Genomic DNA, 7,993 nt, shown 5'->3' with positions numbered 1-7,993 from the left:
ACTGATCTTTGTGATACAGTATTCAAGGGAGTCACAAGTAGCGAATGTCTGTCTATACCACAGGCTCTTGGTATTATTTGGTGTCATTGTGATGTTTCTTAGAGATCTATTTTTTTGTGACTTCTTTGAGCTCTGTGTCTCTCACTCTGTATGTTAAAAAAAAAAAAAAAATTGTCATGATCCCTGGTAAGATATCCTGTTTTTGAAGAAATCATTCTTTGGGCACTATTCCTGTAGAAACTTAGTTTTGCCAACAGTTTTATTTTGGCTTGCAAGATCACATTTTAAATGAAAAGATGAGGATACTTGAGTCCTCCATGAACATTTAGAAACGTTGTAAATAATAATTGTGATATAAAGAAACCTTGTGTCCATTTTAGTGGTGGATGATTCATCTTTGTGTCAGCTTGATAAATTAACTCAGAGTATAAATATTCTTATGTAATTTTTATGCTTTTTTTATTTCTCCCCCTCTGCCCCGATTTCTCCTCCCCCAAATTCAGTAATTTTATTAGCATGACAAGGTATTCAGCCTTTTGCCAAAGTCAATAGATCCAAGTCTCTTGCTTAATCTTCTCCTTCCCTCTTTTCTGAAGAGTGGATCTAGGACACTGTTGTTTGCTCTGTCACAGCAGATTGTTGCCAGTATTGGCTATGACTCCAGAAGTGTTGGCCAGCTGCAGGGGACTAAGAGTTTTGTTCAAACGGAGACCTAAGCCAGCTTTTACCTATCTTGAGGAATAAGCAAAGGGGAAAAAATGTCACTGTTCAAGTACAAGGCATGTAATTGGCAGTAGCAAGTAACAACTTCCTGCTGCTAAAAATATTTTCCTTTATTTCATTCTGCTAGCGTTAGCAAGTCAGCAGGCTGTTCTGAAAAACAGGATTTTAAATGGCACATGAAATCTCTGCTGTTTGAAACAGTAACTGAAAAGCTTTTTTTCTTTCCTCGTGCCCTAGGCTTCTTAATTACAAATTAAATTAAAACAGGTGTGTTCAGAAGCAGCTGAGCTAACATTGCCCTGGCCCAATTCTAATTACAGTTGTTCACAAGTACAGTTTTAACATTTGAGTGATGGTACATCATTTAGAGATTTGCACCATTTTCTGTTCCTCTTGCAGTTTCTACCAGGAAGCTGTTTGAATCACTGGTAATGCAAGGTGGTAATTTGTTTTGGTGTCGACTGTGGCTGGATGGGAGATGGGCAAGTTTTTTTTGCAAGGGGGATTTTAACAAGGTCAGAGAAGAAAGCAGTTCAGAAATTGTTACCAAGTTAAACTAAGTTTTTGGCTATTTATTACCTTTTTTCTTTTTTTGGGGGTAGGGTGGTGGGGAAGGTGGGAAGGGTCAGTCTTGACAACTGCAAGTACAGTTTGGTTTTGTCCTCTTGATGTAATCTGAGAAGCAATTAAGGTTGGTGTTTCATGACATTCTTAGAAAGCAGTGAGGTTCCCTAGTTTGTCTGTTTTCTTCCATCTTCCTCAGCCTGTCAGTGAAATTTCAACTAAAAGATGCACCATGGCATAAGATTGGAAATCTGTTAGTTATACGCTGTAAAGAGATCCAAATCTCAGAGTATGAGTGACCTCAGAATTAACAACATTTTGGGAAGGTAGAGAACAACACTGTTTTCATTTCATTTGGAGGAAGCTACAGTGAGGGCAGTGTGATGTTTAGCCCATTGGTTGAGAATGGTGTGGTGCCGTGCCTCAGATGGTGCCTTGCTAAGACTGGACAAACAAATTGAAACTTTGCCTAGAAAAAGTTGGACTGCTGTTGGAATTGAGAACCAGCCAGAGGCAATATTGGTCCTTGAAGACCACGGGCCTGCTATTAAATCTCTAGTCAAAAGAAAATTTTAATAGCTGAAGTTATCCCAGCTGCTTGACAGAATGTTACAGGAGGAATCCAGATAGATTTTTGGCTGTCTGGGCTTACCTTTTTGACCTGGCCAGTTTTTATGGCAGTTTTAAAATTTCACTTTTAAATGGATACTGGGGCTCAGAGCAGTGGTTCATTATCCAAAAGGGCATCTCGGCAAAGCATAAGGCACTACAGCTGCAGGATGTACTTTTTAATTGCTGAGTGGAGTTTTAAGTATTTGGTAGAATGCTTAAAGATTGGAAAGAGTTCTCTTTTAACTAACTGGTTGCATGTTACTTATTCAAAATTGTTGAGTGCTACTTGCATTTTTATTAGTGGTCTGATTGCAGTAGTTAAATGAATCCCTACCAATGCTTAGATCCAAACTAGGAGGTGCTCTTGATTCTCTGGAGCCTTGCAGAGGGATCTAGATAGATTGAAGCATCCAGTGCAGGGCAACAAAGCTGTAGCAGGCATGTCCTGTGAGGAAAGCCTGAGGACATTTGCACAGTCCGGTCTGGCAATTTTTGATGAAAATCAACTTAGTGAGCAAAAGAGAACCAGTTTAAATGAAATAGCTTTTTTTTGTGCTCGATGAACGTGTTCTGCACTGCTTCAGAAACAAAGCACTAGCGTTTGAACTCTTCTTAATTTTCTGACATTGCTCATTTGTATTTCAGATGTCTGAAGTCTGTGACTAGATCATTGCTGTGAACTTGCATGCCTTCTGAGTTATCAGCATTTTAGAACAAGCATGCAGAGAACAAATGTAAATAAAGGGAGCAGAAATCAGCTGATCAATGCAGAAAGCCAAAAATCATTGGTAATGTAATTTTGACATTGAAGTAAGACATTTTCTACTTAATCTCTTCTCCTGTTAAATCTTTAGCTTTCGTATTTTTAGTAAATAATTTGTAAAGCCATTTAACAAGTCTCTACAGATGAAGTGAGCCAAGTAAGTGGGTGACTGTAGCTTGTATTCGTAAAGATGAGATCCAGATGGCAGTACATGGAAATGGGAACCTAGCGGACTATGATGTAGTGAAATTTGTTAAGGCATAGATGGAGGAAAGCAATAGCATTTTATTGTCCTAGAACGTGCGTCAACAGGAAAGCAAGTATATTGTTTGAGAGATCTCAGGAGAAAAAAAAAAAAAAAAAAAGCACCTATTCCATGACTGTTCTTTCTGGAGTCAACCTTTATTTGTGATGTGTCTAGTTAAAGGTACCCTAGAAAAAGGAAGTAACGCAATTATCAATTCATGTGTTTTCCTAACATTTTTTTTTATCCCCTTATATTGGGGGAATGTGATATCACTACTCAGAAGAAACAGCTGGCAGTTCTATTTTCAATATCAAATTACGTGCTCAAATGTTTCTCTGTACACTGGGACTTTACTGCATCCTGTTCATGTCTTAGTTACTGAGTGATCAGTAGCATTGGCCCAGATTGTGGGAGACAAGTGTTTTTCCTATACAGAGCTGTGAGTGAGAATATTTGTCTTTATAAATGAGCATCAGAAGGAAAAGGCAGTGGTTCCCCCACTACCATTCTGTACTGCAATAGTTAATGTTAGCTAAAGATGTGAGACACCTGGATTTAATTCCTCTGCCCATTTGTGCATGTTCACCTGTGTGCCTATATAGTCAATTTATCAAATGCCTGTTTAGTACTGAGTGTGTATCATCATTCAGTGTAAGAAAATCTCAGCTGATTTCTCTCTTTTGTTTAGGTGGGTAGCAGGAGTGAGTTATGCTCACTCTCTTTATCTCTCATAAGAGACTAGTTAACTGTTACAGTTGAAGTAGTGAAGACAGAGCATCCTGCACTAGTCTACTGACCACTAGTTTGAGTAATATACTGCAGCTGTGGAATGCTGACTGGCACTTTCTTGGGGAGAGGTGGGAAGTGAGTTTGTACCCTGTGTCTTTGGTGACCACTGTGTTTCTAAACAACTGGATTTAAAAAAAGAAGTCAGCATTGCAAGTGATGTGGACCTAGTAAGGCCTCTTACTCCCCAGGGCATGGCAGTTGACCTGGCAACCTTCATTTTCTTAGCATATTGAGGTAGCTCTTGTGCGTGGAATTTGAAGTACAGAAATCCTATTCTTCTGTTATGCATGTGAGGCCCGTAGATGCTGCCTTGGTGAGGAGACACCTGAAATATTGTGTGGTTTCATTGTGTAAAACCATAGGCTCCTCTAAAAATGCAAGCAGGTTTTGATTGCTCCTTATTAACTCAAGTTTTCAAAAAGACTTGTGTAATGAGTGTTGAACGTTACTCTAGGGCTGTGAATTAATACTTACAAGGAAGTTAGATTCCTGATAACAAAGCCAGTGAGACTTCATAACCCGGGCCTTAAAACATAGTGAAGACAGTCAGAATAGACCAGAGTACACTTAAAGTTTTTCCAGTACTTCATAGGGCTGGTATTTTGTGGTTGGTGGATACAATGCACAAGGTTTTGCAAAGTGCTTATTGTTCTCAATTAACTGCAACACAAAGTAGTAATAATCTAATGATCTGATACTCAGAATAAAACCACAGAAGAGTTATTAATCGGTTGTCTGTGCTCTCCTGGTGTAGTTGAAGGTGTTTGTCAGAATGTATACTGGTAGATATCTAACATAAAATTGTAGTTTGAATTCAAAAAGCCATCAAGAGATGTTACTATTATGTATACAATAGGGAATTTATACATATGACTTCTGCTGGTTCTTAGCCTTTGAAACATGCAGAAGTAAATGAGACTGCAAGGCTTGCCTGTTGACATAGTTGATCTTAGATTAAAAAATCCTCTCTGGACCACATTTCAGCCAAATACTGATTGATACTCAAGCATATGAACAACCTCTACTGCCTTAAAGCCTATGGCTTCCACTGATGAATATGCCTGATTTCAAAGATGGAGTTTATTTTGTTTTAGATTGGAGGGTTCGGGGTGAAGTACTTAATGTAGCCAGGGTCTTGTGGAAAGGAGCCAAAATCGCGATGAACCTCAGTCACTGTAGTATGCCAAAAATGCTAAGGCAGTGATTTAGAACTTCCAGAGTAGGAAGAATGGTTAAATGCTTGACCAACCTTCCCTTTCATAGCTGTGATTTTTAATTACTGATCTTCAGCCCAGTTAATGTAGACCCTGAGGAAGATCTATGGTTTAGGCTTACTTTCTCCTGAAGTTTAAGATAAAATAATTTGCATGTTAAAATGATGCATCATTCTGGCAGCAAACTTTATAATTTTTTATAAATTTATTTTTTATAGATGTTTTATAAAAAACATTTATAATTAAAATGGAATTTCCCTTCATTGTATTTGCTGTGCAGAAGTACTAATGACTGGTGACTTTCTGGGTGAGAATAGCTGTATTGCCATCAGTAGAATTTTTTCAAGTATGCAGAAACTTAAATCAGGTTTTATCCATAGATCTATATTTAGGTGTTGGTTCTGCACCTTTGAGAGAAAGAAGTGCTTTCCAGGGCTTACATCAAACATTTCCTAGGCTAAATTAACTAAATAAATGCCCAGTGAGGAACTCGGGCTTTGGAAATTGGAGAATTCCTTTATTTGTTATGTATCAGGCTTTTTTTGTTGTTAGAATTTGCAAGTGACTGTCATCTTCCCTTCTCCACTGGTTTGGGAAGGGAGAAGTGTGTTCAGTAGTAGATTCCTTCTCCTGTTGGACAATCAGCCTGCGGAGGAGTAACCGGTTCCATGACACGATACATGAGCTTTACATTTAGGAAACTGCGTAGATTTTTCTTTATAAGTAAAGATTTTCATGCTGAGATGTCACTTGTAGCATGTGCTGAGATGATATGGAGTGTCATGTGCTAATTTAAAATAATTTTATAAATAATGAACCAGAACAAAAATGAAGGATGGGGCTATTTTTAATAATATATTGGCATATTATTTGGAAGCAATGTGGTCCATGCTTCTGTTTGTATTTATAATTTAGCATGACTCATAACCAGAAGTCAGAACTGTCCTGGTGAGAAGAAAAGAATCTGATATTAAGATTACACGTGCCAAGGCAGATTTTGTATATTGAAAGCTGACAAAAAAAAAAAAAGAAAAAAGACAATTTGCAGAGGTTTCAGTAAGTGCATCATTAAATCATCCTTGGCTCCTTCTCAATTGTTGTTTTAAAATGATGCTTCTCTAAGCAAAAATATAAACATGTGAAACACTGAAGGTGACTTTCTTGGAAGAACTGTATTTTCCCCACTAAGAAAACATATTTTTTCTGAAGATGTCCAATTGATTAATGCCAGACCACATGGAATTATTAAGTGAAATCCTCAAGATGTTCTGTTGTTTTTATAACACAACTCAGTCACCAATGTTTTTCTGTATATGAAAATATTTGGCAACTTTGTTGACCAGATAGGAAACAGTATGTGAATTCTGTGTTTTTATAGAAAGGCCCTTGTTTCACATCTAAAATTTGAGCTGTTGGTGCTCAGCTAAAGCAGCAAGCGTCTTCATAATTTCTGTAGAGCACCGTGAGTAAGGAGAGCCTTGTATTGTGTTCTACCAGGACTAGACACAGTTCTTTGGTTTTTCTGAAAGTGTTTTCAGACACAGAAAGCTCTTGAGCTTGAAATCATCTGCTGACCTCAGCAGTTCTCCCCATTACCAGCTCTACTCTACTGGTGTTACAAGAACATTCCCTCTTTGTAGCAGAGCCCCTTACGTGTGGCGTGAGCAGCACTGAGAAACATACGTATTGTATAAAATCCCTTTTTGAAGCACTACCAGTACTTTGGTAAAGCCACTGTAAAACTACTGGTATGCATTTGTTCATAGTTTGGAAAATACTGTTTTCATTACAGTAAACCAATATAAACATCAGCAATATTCCTATCAAACAAATTAGTTCTCATGTGAAGTGTATGGTAAGTAAATTTGTTGTGTAGCTGAATACTGTGTTATTTAATGGAACTTGATTTGATGCCAGCCAAACATATGGATCTTTAAATGCATTCCCCTTGTGGCTATGTTGAAATCATCCACCAATAACATGTGCTGAATTCCCTTCCAGACTTGGAGGCTGGCTGCCCTTATTGTATGAGGTTTTGAAACGCAACAAATTGAATTGATGGGAGGAAAAGAAAAGAAAAATCTGTGAATTTCTGTTTTGTCAAAATTGTTGCAAAAATTTTACTTGAGTGAAGTTTTTACTCTCTAATTTCTGCAGACTTGCCATGTAGAGAAGAGTTTTGCTTTATCTTCAGCAGCCACAAAGGCTTTCCATTTCTTTGAGGATTTTGTCTCTATTCCTACTTCTTTCCTTTTTACCACTGGAAACCGATAGAAGAGAAAATGGTGGAGAAAAGGAAAGGAAAAAACAAACAAACAACAACCTTTTCTTGGCTTGTTCCATCATTTAAGTTATTGCTGTAGGACTAAGTATTTCTGGAAAACTATTTACTCAGAAAATGCTGCATTTTTTTCTTAGTTTGTAGCAATCTGTGTTCTTTGACAGGAAGCAGCATTGGGAAAGTTGCTTCAGCCATCACGTTTTTAACCACAGACCTTTAATGGGATAACGCTGTAGATCACATTACACATGCAACCGAAGTAATAGCACAGATTCTTGCCTACCAACCACTTCTGTGTATATATACATTTATGGCTGTGTGTAGTAGTATTAGAAACCAACATAATTTCCTTCTTGTAATGAAACAGGTATGCAGGTGTCAAAGTTTTTAACACATTGTTCCTCCGTAGCACTTTAAAAAACATTGTTCTGTAATTGCCTTTAGTCACTTAAATTTAATGTACCTCACTGACATTGCTTTAAAACCTTTGTACTTAATCAAATGCTGAAGTGCTGCTAAGTGTGATGGGCCTGATTTTACTATGCCAAATTCCCTTCTGTGCTATAACCACAAGTGAATATGTTATCATGAATTATATGTATAACATCTGCATACACTGGTGTCTTTTGTAGACAAAATTGTGTTTTGGCTTACTGAGGTGATTAGATAGCACAAGTCACGTTCCTGCTTTTTTGCCCAGTGTCCTATTCAGACCTTCAGATGTGGTTAATTTCTGGCCTGTTGGTCAAACCTGCTAAGATTACCTGGCCGTGGCACCCCGAACCTACCAACATTTAGAA

The sequence above is a fragment of the Gallus gallus genome, chromosome 3 (genome assembly GCF_016699485.2).
Source record: "Gallus gallus isolate bGalGal1 chromosome 3, bGalGal1.mat.broiler.GRCg7b, whole genome shotgun sequence".
In the NCBI taxonomy this organism is placed as follows: Eukaryota; Metazoa; Chordata; class Aves; order Galliformes; family Phasianidae; genus Gallus; species Gallus gallus.
This window is presented reverse-complemented; position numbering follows the sequence as displayed.